The sequence below is a fragment of the Schistocerca serialis genome, unplaced genomic scaffold (genome assembly GCF_023864345.2).
Source record: "Schistocerca serialis cubense isolate TAMUIC-IGC-003099 unplaced genomic scaffold, iqSchSeri2.2 HiC_scaffold_620, whole genome shotgun sequence".
Lineage (NCBI taxonomy): Eukaryota > Metazoa > Arthropoda > Insecta > Orthoptera > Acrididae > Schistocerca > Schistocerca serialis.
Window position 1 is genome coordinate 24,693 of NW_026048212.1, and position 18,202 is coordinate 42,894.

The window sequence follows — 18,202 nt, forward strand, 5'->3', positions numbered from 1 at the left end:
TTGCGCCGAATTCACAAAAATCCCACTGCACATTCCAATTCTTTACGTGCAGTCGGCTGCTACTGGTGTTGCTAGTTGTGACTGCTGATGACAGATGCCGTAGCAATCAATTCATGGAGTGAGTTGTATGTTTTGCGATACTCTGTCTCTGACAAGCAAGCAGAGGTGACATAGGCGCGAATACGGGAAGCTTGCAGCCCCTCGCTGCCTGCAGACACCGAGCAGCCACACTAGGTGGGCGGCCTAAGCCGTAGGCGAAATGTGCTCACTCGCTTGGGCGCGACGTCAAGCTCTAAATAAGGGTGTCACTAACGTGAGCGTTGCGTGAGCGTCGTGTAAAGTCGGAAAAGTCGTCTGCATGGGTGAGTGCCATGTTTGGGGAGCGTTTCGTAGTTTGCGCAGTGCAATGGAGACGCGGAAACTTGTTGTGGCCCAGTCTTTTGCAGTTGGACGACAAGAGTGGTACACAGTAGTAAAGTGCGAGGCAGTGAGTTGGCATGAACAGTCGAGTGCACAATGGGGCTTCAGATGTGCTTGTTACCTCAGGTGCTGTGTGATTGTCGACATGGCTTGAAAACAGAGCAGCTTGTGACTGCCCCTTCAATTTAAGACGTTAAAAACGGACGGAATTTGCAGTCGTAATACCAGAGCATCGAAACTACTTGGAACTCTTGTGTATATGAACGCGTCCGCGCCTTTGTACTCTGTTCCCTTCAGCCCTGCAAACCAACCAACCATCGCGTCCGTGCACATAAGAGTAGTAAAGAATGGAGAAGAGCGCAGCATGGTTGTGCTTGGCGGCGTAGCTCAGTTGGTAGAGCGTTCGCTTTGCATGTGAACGGTCCCGGGTTGAAGCCCCGGCGCCTCCATGTTTTGTGGTCAGTGCGTGGTAAGTGTTGGTCGCGGCGAGCCTAAAGGCACGCAAGATGTTGCAAAGCCAGCGTCACAGACTCGTATACTGACGTAAGGAGAGCAAGACGTAAATGTGAGGACCGGCTGTTGTCGAGGTGTCATCGAGTGCAAATCTGCCTTAGGTAAAACGGCCTAACCTCAGTGAAGTCTAGAGAGTGAACAACACTTTCGTCTACCTCAGAGCGTTGGCCGAACGCTATTTTCGACGTCGTGCGTGCCACTTTGATTTTGGCCAACTACGATTCGATACAGAATGCAGGAAACCTGAAAGACACCCTCACAGACACATTGAGAGTAGTGTTTGTCTGCGGAATAATTGGAGTGCAAGGGTCTGTGCAATTGATATGGCTGTATGTAGCGCAGTTGGTCAGCAGGGGCCGTAGCTCAGATGGTAGAGCGCTCGCTTAGCATGCGAGAGGTACTGGGATCGATACCCAGCGCCTCCAGAATTTTTAACACACCAACATGCGCACACTGCCATGCAAGTGGAATAATTCACAGCCAGAAAATGTGTCAAGGCAGATACGAGCGAACGATTAGCAGCCACAATTGGCAAGCGTGCTGTAATGCGCAGGAAGTACCCTCCTCCCACCACTACACTTAATTTAGAAACAGTACACGTGTTCCCATAGGATTCTCAAACCTATGTCGGAAAGATCAGCCTTGCGCCGAATTCACAAAAATCCCACTGCACATTCCAATTCTTTACGTGCAGTCGGCTGCTACTGGTGTTGCTAGTTGTGACTGCTGATGACAGATGCCGTAGCAATCAATTCATGGAGTGAGTTGTATGTTTTGCGATACTCTGTCTCTGACAAGCAAGCAGAGGTGACATAGGCGCGAATACGGGAAGCTTGCAGCCCCTCGCTGCCTGCAGACACCGAGCAGCCACACTAGGTGGGCGGCCTAAGCCGTAGGCGAAATGTGCTCACTCGCTTGGGCGCGACGTCAAGCTCTAAATAAGGGTGTCACTAGCGTGAGCGTTGCGTGAGCGTCGTGTAAAGTCGGAAAAGACGTCTGCATGGGTGAGTGCCATGTTTGGGGAGCGTTTCGTAGTTTGCGCAGTGCAATGGAGACGCGGAAACTTGTTGTGGCCCAGTCTTTTGCAGTTGGACGACAAGAGTGGTACACAGTAGTAAAGTGCGAGGCAGTGAGTTGGCATGAACAGTCGAGTGCACAATGGGGCTTCAGATGTGCTTGTTACCTCAGGTGCTGTGTGATTGTCGACATGGCTTGAAAACAGAGCAGCTTGTGACTGCCCCTTCAATTTAAGACGTTAAAAACGGACGGAATTTGCAGTCGTAATACCAGAGCATCGAAACTACTTGGAACTCTTGTGTATATGAACGCGTCCGCGCCTTTGTACTCTGTTCCCTTCAGCCCTGCAAACCAACCAACCATCGTGTCCGTGCACATAAGAGTAGTAAAGAATGGAGAACAGCGCAGCTTGGTTGTGCTTGGGGGCGTAGCTCAGTTGGTAGAGCGTTCGCTTTGCATGTGAAAGGTCCCGGGTTCAAGCCCCGGCGCCTCCATGTTTTGTGGTCAGTGCGTGGTAAGTGTTGGTCGCGGCGAGCCTAAAGGCACGCAAGATGTTGCAAAGCCAGCGTCACAGACTAGTATACTGACGTAAGGAGAGCAAGACGTAAATGTGAGGACCGGCTGTTGTCGAGGTGTCATCGAGTGCAAATCTGCCTTAGGTAAAACGGCCTAACCTCAGTGAAGTCTAGAGAGTGAACAACACTTTCGTCTACCTCAGAGCGTTGGCCGAACGCTATTTTCGACGTCGTGCGTGCCACTTTGATTCTGGCCAACTACGATTCGATACAGAATGCAGGAAACCTGAAAGACACCCTCACAGACACATTGAGAGTAGTGTTTGTCTGCGGAATAATTGGAGTGCAAGGGTCTGTGCAATTGATATGGCTGTATGTAGCGCAGTTGGTCAGCAGGGGGCGTAGCTCAGATGGTAGAGCGCTCGCTTAGCATGCGAGAGGTACTGGGATCGATACCCAGCGCCTCCAGAATTTTTAACACACCAACATGCGCACACTGCCATGCAAGTGGAATAATTCACAGCCAGAAAATGTGTCAAGGCAGATACGAGCGAACGATTAGCAGCCACAATTGGCAAGCGTGCTGTAATGCGCAGGAAGTACCCTCCTCCCACCACTACACTTAATTTAGAAACAGTACACGTGTTCCCATAGGATTCTCAAACCTATGTCGGAAAGATCAGCCTTGCGCCGAATTCACAAAAATCCCACTGCACATTCCAATTCTTTACGTGCAGTCGGCTGCTACTGGTGTTGCTAGTTGTGACTGCTGATGACAGATGCCGTAGCAATCAATTCATGGAGTGAGTTGTATGTTTTGCGATACTCTGTCTCTGACAAGCAAGCAGAGGTGACATAGGCGCGAATACGGGAAGCTTGCAGCCCCTCGCTGCCTGCAGACACCGAGCAGCCACACTAGGTGGGCGGCCTAAGCCGTAGGCGAAATGTGCTCACTCGCTTGGGCGCGACGTCAAGCTCTAAATAAGGGTGTCACTAGCGTGAGCGTTGCGTGAGCGTCGTGTAAAGTCGGAAAAGACGTCTGCATGGGTGAGTGCCATGTTTGGGGAGCGTTTCGTAGTTTGCGCAGTGCAATGGAGACGCGGAAACTTGTTGTGGCCCAGTCTTTTGCAGTTGGACGACAAGAGTGGTACACAGTAGTAAAGTGCGAGGCAGTGAGTTGGCATGAACAGTCGAGTGCACAATGGGGCTTCAGATGTGCTTGTTACCTCAGGTGCTGTGTGATTGTCGACATGGCTTGAAAACAGAGCAGCTTGTGACTGCCCCTTCAATTTAAGACGTTAAAAACGGACGGAATTTGCAGTCGTAATACCAGAGCATCGAAACTACTTGGAACTCTTGTGTATATGAACGCGTCCGCGCCTTTGTACTCTGTTCCCTTCAGCCCTGCAAACCAACCAACCATCGTGTCCGTGCACATAAGAGTAGTAAAGAATGGAGAACAGCGCAGCTTGGTTGTGCTTGGGGGCGTAGCTCAGTTGGTAGAGCGTTCGCTTTGCATGTGAAAGGTCCCGGGTTCAAGCCCCGGCGCCTCCATGTTTTGTGGTCAGTGCGTGGTAAGTGTTGGTCGCGGCGAGCCTAAAGGCACGCAAGATGTTGCAAAGCCAGCGTCACAGACTAGTATACTGACGTAAGGAGAGCAAGACGTAAATGTGAGGACCGGCTGTTGTCGAGGTGTCATCGAGTGCAAATCTGCCTTAGGTAAAACGGCCTAACCTCAGTGAAGTCTAGAGAGTGAACAACACTTTCGTCTACCTCAGAGCGTTGGCCGAACGCTATTTTCGACGTCGTGCGTGCCACTTTGATTCTGGCCAACTACGATTCGATACAGAATGCAGGAAACCTGAAAGACACCCTCACAGACACATTGAGAGTAGTGTTTGTCTGCGGAATAATTGGAGTGCAAGGGTCTGTGCAATTGATATGGCTGTATGTAGCGCAGTTGGTCAGCAGGGGGCGTAGCTCAGATGGTAGAGCGCTCGCTTAGCATGCGAGAGGTACTGGGATCGATACCCAGCGCCTCCAGAATTTTTAACACACCAACATGCGCACACTGCCATGCAAGTGGAATAATTCACAGCCAGAAAATGTGTCAAGGCAGATACGAGCGAACGATTAGCAGCCACAATTGGCAAGCGTGCTGTAATGCGCAGGAAGTACCCTCCTCCCACCACTACACTTAATTTAGAAACAGTACACGTGTTCCCATAGGATTCTCAAACCTATGTCGGAAAGATCAGCCTTGCGCCGAATTCACAAAAATCCCACTGCACATTCCAATTCTTTACGTGCAGTCGGCTGCTACTGGTGTTGCTAGTTGTGACTGCTGATGACAGATGCCGTAGCAATCAATTCATGGAGTGAGTTGTATGTTTTGCGATACTCTGTCTCTGACAAGCAAGCAGAGGTGACATAGGCGCGAATACGGGAAGCTTGCAGCCCCTCGCTGCCTGCAGACACCGAGCAGCCACACTAGGTGGGCGGCCTAAGCCGTAGGCGAAATGTGCTCACTCGCTTGGGCGCGACGTCAAGCTCTAAATAAGGGTGTCACTAGCGTGAGCGTTGCGTGAGCGTCGTGTAAAGTCGGAAAAGACGTCTGCATGGGTGAGTGCCATGTTTGGGGAGCGTTTCGTAGTTTGCGCAGTGCAATGGAGACGCGGAAACTTGTTGTGGCCCAGTCTTTTGCAGTTGGACGACAAGAGTGGTACACAGTAGTAAAGTGCGAGGCAGTGAGTTGGCATGAACAGTCGAGTGCACAATGGGGCTTCAGATGTGCTTGTTACCTCAGGTGCTGTGTGATTGTCGACATGGCTTGAAAACAGAGCAGCTTGTGACTGCCCCTTCAATTTAAGACGTTAAAAACGGACGGAATTTGCAGTCGTAATACCAGAGCATCGAAACTACTTGGAACTCTTGTGTATATGAACGCGTCCGCGCCTTTGTACTCTGTTCCCTTCAGCCCTGCAAACCAACCAACCATCGCGTCCGTGCACATAAGAGTAGTAAAGAATGGAGAAGAGCGCAGCATGGTTGTGCTTGGCGGCGTAACTCAGTTGGTAGAGCGTTCGCTTTGCATGTGAACGGTCCCGGGTTGAAGCCCCGGCGCCTCCATGTTTTGTGGTCAGTGCGTGGTAAGTGTTGGTCGCGGCGAGCCTAAAGGCACGCAAGATGTTGCAAAGCCAGCGTCACAGACTCGTATACTGACGTAAGGAGAGCAAGACGTAAATGTGAGGACCGGCTGTTGTCGAGGTGTCATCGAGTGCAAATCTGCCTTAGGTAAAACGGCCTAACCTCAGTGAAGTCTAGAGAGTGAACAACACTTTCGTCTACCTCAGAGCGTTGGCCGAACGCTATTTTCGACGTCGTGCGTGCCACTTTGATTTTGGCCAACTACGATTCGATACAGAATGCAGGAAACCTGAAAGACACCCTCACAGACACATTGAGAGTAGTGTTTGTCTGCGGAATAATTGGAGTGCAAGGGTCTGTGCAATTGATATGGCTGTATGTAGCGCAGTTGGTCAGCAGGGGCCGTAGCTCAGATGGTAGAGCGCTCGCTTAGCATGCGAGAGGTACTGGGATCGATACCCAGCGCCTCCAGAATTTTTAACACACCAACATGCGCACACTGCCATGCAAGTGGAATAATTCACAGCCAGAAAATGTGTCAAGGCAGATACGAGCGAACGATTAGCAGCCACAATTGGCAAGCGTGCTGTAATGCGCAGGAAGTACCCTCCTCCCACCACTACACTTAATTTAGAAACAGTACACGTGTTCCCATAGGATTCTCAAACCTATGTCGGAAAGATCAGCCTTGCGCCGAATTCACAAAAATCCCACTGCACATTCCAATTCTTTACGTGCAGTCGGCTGCTACTGGTGTTGCTAGTTGTGACTGCTGATGACAGATGCCGTAGCAATCAATTCATGGAGTGAGTTGTATGTTTTGCGATACTCTGTCTCTGACAAGCAAGCAGAGGTGACATAGGCGCGAATACGGGAAGCTTGCAGCCCCTCGCTGCCTGCAGACACCGAGCAGCCACACTAGGTGGGCGGCCTAAGCCGTAGGCGAAATGTGCTCACTCGCTTGGGCGCGACGTCAAGCTCTAAATAAGGGTGTCACTAGCGTGAGCGTTGCGTGAGCGTCGTGTAAAGTCGGAAAAGACGTCTGCATGGGTGAGTGCCATGTTTGGGGAGCGTTTCGTAGTTTGCGCAGTGCAATGGAGACGCGGAAACTTGTTGTGGCCCAGTCTTTTGCAGTTGGACGACAAGAGTGGTACACAGTAGTAAAGTGCGAGGCAGTGAGTTGGCATGAACAGTCGAGTGCACAATGGGGCTTCAGATGTGCTTGTTACCTCAGGTGCTGTGTGATTGTCGACATGGCTTGAAAACAGAGCAGCTTGTGACTGCCCCTTCAATTTAAGACGTTAAAAACGGACGGAATTTGCAGTCGTAATACCAGAGCATCGAAACTACTTGGAACTCTTGTGTATATGAACGCGTCCGCGCCTTTGTACTCTGTTCCCTTCAGCCCTGCAAACCAACCAACCATCGCGTCCGTGCACATAAGAGTAGTAAAGAATGGAGAAGAGCGCAGCATGGTTGTGCTTGGCGGCGTAGCTCAGTTGGTAGAGCGTTCGCTTTGCATGTGAACGGTCCCGGGTTGAAGCCCCGGCGCCTCCATGTTTTGTGGTCAGTGCGTGGTAAGTGTTGGTCGCGGCGAGCCTAAAGGCACGCAAGATGTTGCAAAGCCAGCGTCACAGACTCGTATACTGACGTAAGGAGAGCAAGACGTAAATGTGAGGACCGGCTGTTGTCGAGGTGTCATCGAGTGCAAATCTGCCTTAGGTAAAACGGCCTAACCTCAGTGAAGTCTAGAGAGTGAACAACACTTTCGTCTACCTCAGAGCGTTGGCCGAACGCTATTTTCGACGTCGTGCGTGCCACTTTGATTTTGGCCAACTACGATTCGATACAGAATGCAGGAAACCTGAAAGACACCCTCACAGACACATTGAGAGTAGTGTTTGTCTGCGGAATAATTGGAGTGCAAGGGTCTGTGCAATTGATATGGCTGTATGTAGCGCAGTTGGTCAGCAGGGGCCGTAGCTCAGATGGTAGAGCGCTCGCTTAGCATGCGAGAGGTACTGGGATCGATACCCAGCGCCTCCAGAATTTTTAACACACCAACATGCGCACACTGCCATGCAAGTGGAATAATTCACAGCCAGAAAATGTGTCAAGGCAGATACGAGCGAACGATTAGCAGCCACAATTGGCAAGCGTGCTGTAATGCGCAGGAAGTACCCTCCTCCCACCACTACACTTAATTTAGAAACAGTACACGTGTTCCCATAGGATTCTCAAACCTATGTCGGAAAGATCAGCCTTGCGCCGAATTCACAAAAATCCCACTGCACATTCCAATTCTTTACGTGCAGTCGGCTGCTACTGGTGTTGCTAGTTGTGACTGCTGATGACAGATGCCGTAGCAATCAATTCATGGAGTGAGTTGTATGTTTTGCGATACTCTGTCTCTGACAAGCAAGCAGAGGTGACATAGGCGCGAATACGGGAAGCTTGCAGCCCCTCGCTGCCTGCAGACACCGAGCAGCCACACTAGGTGGGCGGCCTAAGCCGTAGGCGAAATGTGCTCACTCGCTTGGGCGCGACGTCAAGCTCTAAATAAGGGTGTCACTAGCGTGAGCGTTGCGTGAGCGTCGTGTAAAGTCGGAAAAGACGTCTGCATGGGTGAGTGCCATGTTTGGGGAGCGTTTCGTAGTTTGCGCAGTGCAATGGAGACGCGGAAACTTGTTGTGGCCCAGTCTTTTGCAGTTGGACGACAAGAGTGGTACACAGTAGTAAAGTGCGAGGCAGTGAGTTGGCATGAACAGTCGAGTGCACAATGGGGCTTCAGATGTGCTTGTTACCTCAGGTGCTGTGTGATTGTCGACATGGCTTGAAAACAGAGCAGCTTGTGACTGCCCCTTCAATTTAAGACGTTAAAAACGGACGGAATTTGCAGTCGTAATACCAGAGCATCGAAACTACTTGGAACTCTTGTGTATATGAACGCGTCCGCGCCTTTGTACTCTGTTCCCTTCAGCCCTGCAAACCAACCAACCATCGTGTCCGTGCACATAAGAGTAGTAAAGAATGGAGAACAGCGCAGCTTGGTTGTGCTTGGGGGCGTAGCTCAGTTGGTAGAGCGTTCGCTTTGCATGTGAAAGGTCCCGGGTTCAAGCCCCGGCGCCTCCATGTTTTGTGGTCAGTGCGTGGTAAGTGTTGGTCGCGGCGAGCCTAAAGGCACGCAAGATGTTGCAAAGCCAGCGTCACAGACTAGTATACTGACGTAAGGAGAGCAAGACGTAAATGTGAGGACCGGCTGTTGTCGAGGTGTCATCGAGTGCAAATCTGCCTTGGGTAAAACGGCCTAACCTCAGTGAAGTCTAGAGAGTGAACAACACTTTCGTCTACCTCAGAGCGTTGGCCGAACGCTATTTTCGACGTCGTGCGTGCCACTTTGATTCTGGCCAACTACGATTCGATACAGAATGCAGGAAACCTGAAAGACACCCTCACAGACACATTGAGAGTAGTGTTTGTCTGCGGAATAATTGGAGTGCAAGGGTCTGTGCAATTGATATGGCTGTATGTAGCGCAGTTGGTCAGCAGGGGGCGTAGCTCAGATGGTAGAGCGCTCGCTTAGCATGCGAGAGGTACTGTGATCGATACCCAGCGCCTCCAGAATTTTTAACACACCAACATGCGCACACTGCCATGCAAGTGGAATAATTCACAGCCAGAAAATGTGTCAAGGCAGATACGAGCGAACGATTAGCAGCCACAATTGGCAAGCGTGCTGTAATGCGCAGGAAGTACCCTCCTCCCACCACTACACTTAATTTAGAAACAGTACACGTGTTCCCATAGGATTCTCAAACCTATGTCGGAAAGATCAGCCTTGCGCCGAATTCACAAAAATCCCACTGCACATTCCAATTCTTTACGTGCAGTCGGCTGCTACTGGTGTTGCTAGTTGTGACTGCTGATGACAGATGCCGTAGCAATCAATTCATGGAGTGAGTTGTATGTTTTGCGATACTCTGTCTCTGACAAGCAAGCAGAGGTGACATAGGCGCGAATACGGGAAGCTTGCAGCCCCTCGCTGCCTGCAGACACCGAGCAGCCACACTAGGTGGGCGGCCTAAGCCGTAGGCGAAATGTGCTCACTCGCTTGGGCGCGACGTCAAGCTCTAAATAAGGGTGTCACTAGCGTGAGCGTTGCGTGAGCGTCGTGTAAAGTCGGAAAAGACGTCTGCATGGGTGAGTGCCATGTTTGGGGAGCGTTTCGTAGTTTGCGCAGTGCAATGGAGACGCGGAAACTTGTTGTGGCCCAGTCTTTTGCAGTTGGACGACAAGAGTGGTACACAGTAGTAAAGTGCGAGGCAGTGAGTTGGCATGAACAGTCGAGTGCACAATGGGGCTTCAGATGTGCTTGTTACCTCAGGTGCTGTGTGATTGTCGACATGGCTTGAAAACAGAGCAGCTTGTGACTGCCCCTTCAATTTAAGACGTTAAAAACGGACGGAATTTGCAGTCGTAATACCAGAGCATCGAAACTACTTGGAACTCTTGTGTATATGAACGCGTCCGCGCCTTTGTACTCTGTTCCCTTCAGCCCTGCAAACCAACCAACCATCGTGTCCGTGCACATAAGAGTAGTAAAGAATGGAGAACAGCGCAGCTTGGTTGTGCTTGGGGGCGTAGCTCAGTTGGTAGAGCGTTCGCTTTGCATGTGAAAGGTCCCGGGTTCAAGCCCCGGCGCCTCCATGTTTTGTGGTCAGTGCGTGGTAAGTGTTGGTCGCGGCGAGCCTAAAGGCACGCAAGATGTTGCAAAGCCAGCGTCACAGACTAGTATACTGACGTAAGGAGAGCAAGACGTAAATGTGAGGACCGGCTGTTGTCGAGGTGTCATCGAGTGCAAATCTGCCTTGGGTAAAACGGCCTAACCTCAGTGAAGTCTAGAGAGTGAACAACACTTTCGTCTACCTCAGAGCGTTGGCCGAACGCTATTTTCGACGTCGTGCGTGCCACTTTGATTCTGGCCAACTACGATTCGATACAGAATGCAGGAAACCTGAAAGACACCCTCACAGACACATTGAGAGTAGTGTTTGTCTGCGGAATAATTGGAGTGCAAGGGTCTGTGCAATTGATATGGCTGTATGTAGCGCAGTTGGTCAGCAGGGGGCGTAGCTCAGATGGTAGAGCGCTCGCTTAGCATGCGAGAGGTACTGTGATCGATACCCAGCGCCTCCAGAATTTTTAACACACCAACATGCGCACACTGCCATGCAAGTGGAATAATTCACAGCCAGAAAATGTGTCAAGGCAGATACGAGCGAACGATTAGCAGCCACAATTGGCAAGCGTGCTGTAATGCGCAGGAAGTACCCTCCTCCCACCACTACACTTAATTTAGAAACAGTACACGTGTTCCCATAGGATTCTCAAACCTATGTCGGAAAGATCAGCCTTGCGCCGAATTCACAAAAATCCCACTGCACATTCCAATTCTTTACGTGCAGTCGGCTGCTACTGGTGTTGCTAGTTGTGACTGCTGATGACAGATGCCGTAGCAATCAATTCATGGAGTGAGTTGTATGTTTTGCGATACTCTGTCTCTGACAAGCAAGCAGAGGTGACATAGGCGCGAATACGGGAAGCTTGCAGCCCCTCGCTGCCTGCAGACACCGAGCAGCCACACTAGGTGGGCGGCCTAAGCCGTAGGCGAAATGTGCTCACTCGCTTGGGCGCGACGTCAAGCTCTAAATAAGGGTGTCACTAGCGTGAGCGTTGCGTGAGCGTCGTGTAAAGTCGGAAAAGACGTCTGCATGGGTGAGTGCCATGTTTGGGGAGCGTTTCGTAGTTTGCGCAGTGCAATGGAGACGCGGAAACTTGTTGTGGCCCAGTCTTTTGCAGTTGGACGACAAGAGTGGTACACAGTAGTAAAGTGCGAGGCAGTGAGTTGGCATGAACAGTCGAGTGCACAATGGGGCTTCAGATGTGCTTGTTACCTCAGGTGCTGTGTGATTGTCGACATGGCTTGAAAACAGAGCAGCTTGTGACTGCCCCTTCAATTTAAGACGTTAAAAACGGACGGAATTTGCAGTCGTAATACCAGAGCATCGAAACTACTTGGAACTCTTGTGTATATGAACGCGTCCGCGCCTTTGTACTCTGTTCCCTTCAGCCCTGCAAACCAACCAACCATCGTGTCCGTGCACATAAGAGTAGTAAAGAATGGAGAACAGCGCAGCTTGGTTGTGCTTGGGGGCGTAGCTCAGTTGGTAGAGCGTTCGCTTTGCATGTGAAAGGTCCCGGGTTCAAGCCCCGGCGCCTCCATGTTTTGTGGTCAGTGCGTGGTAAGTGTTGGTCGCGGCGAGCCTAAAGGCACGCAAGATGTTGCAAAGCCAGCGTCACAGACTAGTATACTGACGTAAGGAGAGCAAGACGTAAATGTGAGGACCGGCTGTTGTCGAGGTGTCATCGAGTGCAAATCTGCCTTGGGTAAAACGGCCTAACCTCAGTGAAGTCTAGAGAGTGAACAACACTTTCGTCTACCTCAGAGCGTTGGCCGAACGCTATTTTCGACGTCGTGCGTGCCACTTTGATTCTGGCCAACTACGATTCGATACAGAATGCAGGAAACCTGAAAGACACCCTCACAGACACATTGAGAGTAGTGTTTGTCTGCGGAATAATTGGAGTGCAAGGGTCTGTGCAATTGATATGGCTGTATGTAGCGCAGTTGGTCAGCAGGGGGCGTAGCTCAGATGGTAGAGCGCTCGCTTAGCATGCGAGAGGTACTGTGATCGATACCCAGCGCCTCCAGAATTTTTAACACACCAACATGCGCACACTGCCATGCAAGTGGAATAATTCACAGCCAGAAAATGTGTCAAGGCAGATACGAGCGAACGATTAGCAGCCACAATTGGCAAGCGTGCTGTAATGCGCAGGAAGTACCCTCCTCCCACCACTACACTTAATTTAGAAACAGTACACGTGTTCCCATAGGATTCTCAAACCTATGTCGGAAAGATCAGCCTTGCGCCGAATTCACAAAAATCCCACTGCACATTCCAATTCTTTACGTGCAGTCGGCTGCTACTGGTGTTGCTAGTTGTGACTGCTGATGACAGATGCCGTAGCAATCAATTCATGGAGTGAGTTGTATGTTTTGCGATACTCTGTCTCTGACAAGCAAGCAGAGGTGACATAGGCGCGAATACGGGAAGCTTGCAGCCCCTCGCTGCCTGCAGACACCGAGCAGCCACACTAGGTGGGCGGCCTAAGCCGTAGGCGAAATGTGCTCACTCGCTTGGGCGCGACGTCAAGCTCTAAATAAGGGTGTCACTAGCGTGAGCGTTGCGTGAGCGTCGTGTAAAGTCGGAAAAGTCGTCTGCATGGGTGAGTGCCATGTTTGGGGAGCGTTTCGTAGTTTGCGCAGTGCAATGGAGACGCGGAAACTTGTTGTGGCCCAGTCTTTTGCAGTTGGACGACAAGAGTGGTACACAGTAGTAAAGTGCGAGGCAGTGAGTTGGCATGAACAGTCGAGTGCACAATGGGGCTTCAGATGTGCTTGTTACCTCAGGTGCTGTGTGATTGTCGACATGGCTTGAAAACAGAGCAGCTTGTGACTGCCCCTTCAATTTAAGACGTTAAAAACGGACGGAATTTGCAGTCGTAATACCAGAGCATCGAAACTACTTGGAACTCTTGTGTATATGAACGCGTCCGCGCCTTTGTACTCTGTTCCCTTCAGCCCTGCAAACCAACCAACCATCGCGTCCGTGCACATAAGAGTAGTAAAGAATGGAGAAGAGCGCAGCATGGTTGTGCTTGGCGGCGTAGCTCAGTTGGTAGAGCGTTCGCTTTGCATGTGAACGGTCCCGGGTTGAAGCCCCGGCGCCTCCATGTTTTGTGGTCAGTGCGTGGTAAGTGTTGGTCGCGGCGAGCCTAAAGGCACGCAAGATGTTGCAAAGCCAGCGTCACAGACTCGTATACTGACGTAAGGAGAGCAAGACGTAAATGTGAGGACCGGCTGTTGTCGAGGTGTCATCGAGTGCAAATCTGCCTTAGGTAAAACGGCCTAACCTCAGTGAAGTCTAGAGAGTGAACAACACTTTCGTCTACCTCAGAGCGTTGGCCGAACGCTATTTTCGACGTCGTGCGTGCCACTTTGATTTTGGCCAACTACGATTCGATACAGAATGCAGGAAACCTGAAAGACACCCTCACAGACACATTGAGAGTAGTGTTTGTCTGCGGAATAATTGGAGTGCAAGGGTCTGTGCAATTGATATGGCTGTATGTAGCGCAGTTGGTCAGCAGGGGCCGTAGCTCAGATGGTAGAGCGCTCGCTTAGCATGCGAGAGGTACTGGGATCGATACCCAGCGCCTCCAGAATTTTTAACACACCAACATGCGCACACTGCCATGCAAGTGGAATAATTCACAGCCAGAAAATGTGTCAAGGCAGATACGAGCGAACGATTAGCAGCCACAATTGGCAAGCGTGCTGTAATGCGCAGGAAGTACCCTCCTCCCACCACTACACTTAATTTAGAAACAGTACACGTGTTCCCATAGGATTCTCAAACCTATGTCGGAAAGATCAGCCTTGCGCCGAATTCACAAAAATCCCACTGCACATTCCAATTCTTTACGTGCAGTCGGCTGCTACTGGTGTTGCTAGTTGTGACTGCTGATGACAGATGCCGTAGCAATCAATTCATGGAGTGAGTTGTATGTTTTGCGATACTCTGTCTCTGACAAGCAAGCAGAGGTGACATAGGCGCGAATACGGGAAGCTTGCAGCCCCTCGCTGCCTGCAGACACCGAGCAGCCACACTAGGTGGGCGGCCTAAGCCGTAGGCGAAATGTGCTCACTCGCTTGGGCGCGACGTCAAGCTCTAAATAAGGGTGTCACTAGCGTGAGCGTTGCGTGAGCGTCGTGTAAAGTCGGAAAAGACGTCTGCATGGGTGAGTGCCATGTTTGGGGAGCGTTTCGTAGTTTGCGCAGTGCAATGGAGACGCGGAAACTTGTTGTGGCCCAGTCTTTTGCAGTTGGACGACAAGAGTGGTACACAGTAGTAAAGTGCGAGGCAGTGAGTTGGCATGAACAGTCGAGTGCACAATGGGGCTTCAGATGTGCTTGTTACCTCAGGTGCTGTGTGATTGTCGACATGGCTTGAAAACAGAGCAGCTTGTGACTGCCCCTTCAATTTAAGACGTTAAAAACGGACGGAATTTGCAGTCGTAATACCAGAGCATCGAAACTACTTGGAACTCTTGTGTATATGAACGCGTCCGCGCCTTTGTACTCTGTTCCCTTCAGCCCTGCAAACCAACCAACCATCGTGTCCGTGCACATAAGAGTAGTAAAGAATGGAGAACAGCGCAGCTTGGTTGTGCTTGGGGGCGTAGCTCAGTTGGTAGAGCGTTCGCTTTGCATGTGAAAGGTCCCGGGTTCAAGCCCCGGCGCCTCCATGTTTTGTGGTCAGTGCGTGGTAAGTGTTGGTCGCGGCGAGCCTAAAGGCACGCAAGATGTTGCAAAGCCAGCGTCACAGACTAGTATACTGACGTAAGGAGAGCAAGACGTAAATGTGAGGACCGGCTGTTGTCGAGGTGTCATCGAGTGCAAATCTGCCTTGGGTAAAACGGCCTAACCTCAGTGAAGTCTAGAGAGTGAACAACACTTTCGTCTACCTCAGAGCGTTGGCCGAACGCTATTTTCGACGTCGTGCGTGCCACTTTGATTTTGGCCAACTACGATTCGATACAGAATGCAGGAAACCTGAAAGACACCCTCACAGACACATTGAGAGTAGTGTTTGTCTGCGGAATAATTGGAGTGCAAGGGTCTGTGCAATTGATATGGCTGTATGTAGCGCAGTTGGTCAGCAGGGGGCGTAGCTCAGATGGTAGAGCGCTCGCTTAGCATGCGAGAGGTACTGTGATCGATACCCAGCGCCTCCAGAATTTTTAACACACCAACATGCGCACACTGCCATGCAAGTGGAATAATTCACAGCCAGAAAATGTGTCAAGGCAGATACGAGCGAACGATTAGCAGCCACAATTGGCAAGCGTGCTGTAATGCGCAGGAAGTACCCTCCTCCCACCACTACACTTAATTTAGAAACAGTACACGTGTTCCCATAGGATTCTCAAACCTATGTCGGAAAGATCAGCCTTGCGCCGAATTCACAAAAATCCCACTGCACATTCCAATTCTTTACGTGCAGTCGGCTGCTACTGGTGTTGCTAGTTGTGACTGCTGATGACAGATGCCGTAGCAATCAATTCATGGAGTGAGTTGTATGTTTTGCGATACTCTGTCTCTGACAAGCAAGCAGAGGTGACATAGGCGCGAATACGGGAAGCTTGCAGCCCCTCGCTGCCTGCAGACACCGAGCAGCCACACTAGGTGGGCGGCCTAAGCCGTAGGCGAAATGTGCTCACTCGCTTGGGCGCGACGTCAAGCTCTAAATAAGGGTGTCACTAGCGTGAGCGTTGCGTGAGCGTCGTGTAAAGTCGGAAAAGACGTCTGCATGGGTGAGTGCCATGTTTGGGGAGCGTTTCGTAGTTTGCGCAGTGCAATGGAGACGCGGAAACTTGTTGTGGCCCAGTCTTTTGCAGTTGGACGACAAGAGTGGTACACAGTAGTAAAGTGCGAGGCAGTGAGTTGGCATGAACAGTCGAGTGCACAATGGGGCTTCAGATGTGCTTGTTACCTCAGGTGCTGTGTGATTGTCGACATGGCTTGAAAACAGAGCAGCTTGTGACTGCCCCTTCAATTTAAGACGTTAAAAACGGACGGAATTTGCAGTCGTAATACCAGAGCATCGAAACTACTTGGAACTCTTGTGTATATGAACGCGTCCGCGCCTTTGTACTCTGTTCCCTTCAGCCCTGCAAACCAACCAACCATCGTGTCCGTGCACATAAGAGTAGTAAAGAATGGAGAACAGCGCAGCTTGGTTGTGCTTGGGGGCGTAGCTCAGTTGGTAGAGCGTTCGCTTTGCATGTGAAAGGTCCCGGGTTCAAGCCCCGGCGCCTCCATGTTTTGTGGTCAGTGCGTGGTAAGTGTTGGTCGCGGCGAGCCTAAAGGCACGCAAGATGTTGCAAAGCCAGCGTCACAGACTAGTATACTGACGTAAGGAGAGCAAGACGTAAATGTGAGGACCGGCTGTTGTCGAGGTGTCATCGAGTGCAAATCTGCCTTGGGTAAAACGGCCTAACCTCAGTGAAGTCTAGAGAGTGAACAACACTTTCGTCTACCTCAGAGCGTTGGCCGAACGCTATTTTCGACGTCGTGCGTGCCACTTTGATTCTGGCCAACTACGATTCGATACAGAATGCAGGAAACCTGAAAGACACCCTCACAGACACATTGAGAGTAGTGTTTGTCTGCGGAATAATTGGAGTGCAAGGGTCTGTGCAATTGATATGGCTGTATGTAGCGCAGTTGGTCAGCAGGGGGCGTAGCTCAGATGGTAGAGCGCTCGCTTAGCATGCGAGAGGTACTGGGATCGATACCCAGCGCCTCCAGAATTTTTAACACACCAACATGCGCACACTGCCATGCAAGTGGAATAATTCACAGCCAGAAAATGTGTCAAGGCAGATACGAGCGAACGATTAGCAGCCACAATTGGCAAGCGTGCTGTAATGCGCAGGAAGTACCCTCCTCCCACCACTACACTTAATTTAGAAACAGTACACGTGTTCCCATAGGATTCTCAAACCTATGTCGGAAAGATCAGCCTTGCGCCGAATTCACAAAAATCCCACTGCACATTCCAATTCTTTACGTGCAGTCGGCTGCTACTGGTGTTGCTAGTTGTGACTGCTGATGACAGATGCCGTAGCAATCAATTCATGGAGTGAGTTGTATGTTTTGCGATACTCTGTCTCTGACAAGCAAGCAGAGGTGACATAGGCGCGAATACGGGAAGCTTGCAGCCCCTCGCTGCCTGCAGACACCGAGCAGCCACACTAGGTGGGCGGCCTAAGCCGTAGGCGAAATGTGCTCACTCGCTTGGGCGCGACGTCAAGCTCTAAATAAGGGTGTCACTAGCGTGAGCGTTGCGTGAGCGTCGTGTAAAGTCGGAAAAGTCGTCTGCATGGGTGAGTGCCATGTTTGGGGAGCGTTTCGTAGTTTGCGCAGTGCAATGGAGACGCGGAAACTTGTTGTGGCCCAGTCTTTTGCAGTTGGACGACAAGAGTGGTACACAGTAGTAAAGTGCGAGGCAGTGAGTTGGCATGAACAGTCGAGTGCACAATGGGGCTTCAGATGTGCTTGTTACCTCAGGTGCTGTGTGATTGTCGACATGGCTTGAAAACAGAGCAGCTTGTGACTGCCCCTTCAATTTAAGACGTTAAAAACGGACGGAATTTGCAGTCGTAATACCAGAGCATCGAAACTACTTGGAACTCTTGTGTATATGAACGCGTCCGCGCCTTTGTACTCTGTTCCCTTCAGCCCTGCAAACCAACCAACCATCGCGTCCGTGCACATAAGAGTAGTAAAGAATGGAGAAGAGCGCAGCATGGTTGTGCTTGGCGGCGTAGCTCAGTTGGTAGAGCGTTCGCTTTGCATGTGAACGGTCCCGGGTTGAAGCCCCGGCGCCTCCATGTTTTGT

General features: G+C 50.9%; 23 non-coding genes across 23 annotated transcripts; all 23 read left to right on the top strand.

The window, feature by feature from the left end:
- The first annotated feature begins 796 nt into the window (after nucleotides 1–796).
- On the top strand, nucleotides 797–869 carry Trnaa-ugc (transfer RNA alanine (anticodon UGC)). The gene has a single exon. It is a non-coding gene; the product is annotated as a tRNA-Ala (tRNA).
- Nucleotides 870–1,285: 416 nt separating this feature from the next.
- Nucleotides 1,286–1,358, top strand: Trnaa-agc (transfer RNA alanine (anticodon AGC)). The gene has a single exon. It is a non-coding gene; the product is annotated as a tRNA-Ala (tRNA).
- A 1,013-nt stretch (nucleotides 1,359–2,371) lies between these two features.
- On the top strand, nucleotides 2,372–2,444 carry Trnaa-ugc (transfer RNA alanine (anticodon UGC)). Its single transcript has one exon. It is a non-coding gene; the product is annotated as a tRNA-Ala (tRNA).
- Nucleotides 2,445–2,860: 416 nt separating this feature from the next.
- On the top strand, nucleotides 2,861–2,933 carry Trnaa-agc (transfer RNA alanine (anticodon AGC)). Its single transcript has one exon. It is a non-coding gene; the product is annotated as a tRNA-Ala (tRNA).
- Nucleotides 2,934–3,946: 1,013 nt separating this feature from the next.
- Trnaa-ugc (transfer RNA alanine (anticodon UGC)) lies at nucleotides 3,947–4,019 on the top strand. Its single transcript has one exon. It is a non-coding gene; the product is annotated as a tRNA-Ala (tRNA).
- Nucleotides 4,020–4,435: 416 nt separating this feature from the next.
- Trnaa-agc (transfer RNA alanine (anticodon AGC)) lies at nucleotides 4,436–4,508 on the top strand. Its single transcript has one exon. It is a non-coding gene; the product is annotated as a tRNA-Ala (tRNA).
- Nucleotides 4,509–5,521: 1,013 nt separating this feature from the next.
- Nucleotides 5,522–5,594, top strand: Trnaa-ugc (transfer RNA alanine (anticodon UGC)). Its single transcript has one exon. It is a non-coding gene; the product is annotated as a tRNA-Ala (tRNA).
- Nucleotides 5,595–6,010: 416 nt separating this feature from the next.
- Nucleotides 6,011–6,083, top strand: Trnaa-agc (transfer RNA alanine (anticodon AGC)). The gene has a single exon. It is a non-coding gene; the product is annotated as a tRNA-Ala (tRNA).
- A 1,013-nt stretch (nucleotides 6,084–7,096) lies between these two features.
- On the top strand, nucleotides 7,097–7,169 carry Trnaa-ugc (transfer RNA alanine (anticodon UGC)). Its single transcript has one exon. It is a non-coding gene; the product is annotated as a tRNA-Ala (tRNA).
- A 416-nt stretch (nucleotides 7,170–7,585) lies between these two features.
- Trnaa-agc (transfer RNA alanine (anticodon AGC)) lies at nucleotides 7,586–7,658 on the top strand. Its single transcript has one exon. It is a non-coding gene; the product is annotated as a tRNA-Ala (tRNA).
- Nucleotides 7,659–8,671: 1,013 nt separating this feature from the next.
- On the top strand, nucleotides 8,672–8,744 carry Trnaa-ugc (transfer RNA alanine (anticodon UGC)). Its single transcript has one exon. It is a non-coding gene; the product is annotated as a tRNA-Ala (tRNA).
- A 416-nt stretch (nucleotides 8,745–9,160) lies between these two features.
- Trnaa-agc (transfer RNA alanine (anticodon AGC)) lies at nucleotides 9,161–9,233 on the top strand. Its single transcript has one exon. It is a non-coding gene; the product is annotated as a tRNA-Ala (tRNA).
- Nucleotides 9,234–10,246: 1,013 nt separating this feature from the next.
- On the top strand, nucleotides 10,247–10,319 carry Trnaa-ugc (transfer RNA alanine (anticodon UGC)). The gene has a single exon. It is a non-coding gene; the product is annotated as a tRNA-Ala (tRNA).
- Nucleotides 10,320–10,735: 416 nt separating this feature from the next.
- Trnaa-agc (transfer RNA alanine (anticodon AGC)) lies at nucleotides 10,736–10,808 on the top strand. The gene has a single exon. It is a non-coding gene; the product is annotated as a tRNA-Ala (tRNA).
- A 1,013-nt stretch (nucleotides 10,809–11,821) lies between these two features.
- Trnaa-ugc (transfer RNA alanine (anticodon UGC)) lies at nucleotides 11,822–11,894 on the top strand. Its single transcript has one exon. It is a non-coding gene; the product is annotated as a tRNA-Ala (tRNA).
- Nucleotides 11,895–12,310: 416 nt separating this feature from the next.
- On the top strand, nucleotides 12,311–12,383 carry Trnaa-agc (transfer RNA alanine (anticodon AGC)). Its single transcript has one exon. It is a non-coding gene; the product is annotated as a tRNA-Ala (tRNA).
- Nucleotides 12,384–13,396: 1,013 nt separating this feature from the next.
- On the top strand, nucleotides 13,397–13,469 carry Trnaa-ugc (transfer RNA alanine (anticodon UGC)). The gene has a single exon. It is a non-coding gene; the product is annotated as a tRNA-Ala (tRNA).
- Nucleotides 13,470–13,885: 416 nt separating this feature from the next.
- Nucleotides 13,886–13,958, top strand: Trnaa-agc (transfer RNA alanine (anticodon AGC)). The gene has a single exon. It is a non-coding gene; the product is annotated as a tRNA-Ala (tRNA).
- A 1,013-nt stretch (nucleotides 13,959–14,971) lies between these two features.
- Nucleotides 14,972–15,044, top strand: Trnaa-ugc (transfer RNA alanine (anticodon UGC)). Its single transcript has one exon. It is a non-coding gene; the product is annotated as a tRNA-Ala (tRNA).
- A 416-nt stretch (nucleotides 15,045–15,460) lies between these two features.
- Nucleotides 15,461–15,533, top strand: Trnaa-agc (transfer RNA alanine (anticodon AGC)). The gene has a single exon. It is a non-coding gene; the product is annotated as a tRNA-Ala (tRNA).
- Nucleotides 15,534–16,546: 1,013 nt separating this feature from the next.
- Nucleotides 16,547–16,619, top strand: Trnaa-ugc (transfer RNA alanine (anticodon UGC)). The gene has a single exon. It is a non-coding gene; the product is annotated as a tRNA-Ala (tRNA).
- Nucleotides 16,620–17,035: 416 nt separating this feature from the next.
- On the top strand, nucleotides 17,036–17,108 carry Trnaa-agc (transfer RNA alanine (anticodon AGC)). Its single transcript has one exon. It is a non-coding gene; the product is annotated as a tRNA-Ala (tRNA).
- Nucleotides 17,109–18,121: 1,013 nt separating this feature from the next.
- Trnaa-ugc (transfer RNA alanine (anticodon UGC)) lies at nucleotides 18,122–18,194 on the top strand. Its single transcript has one exon. It is a non-coding gene; the product is annotated as a tRNA-Ala (tRNA).
- The last annotated feature ends 8 nt before the right edge of the window (nucleotides 18,195–18,202 follow it).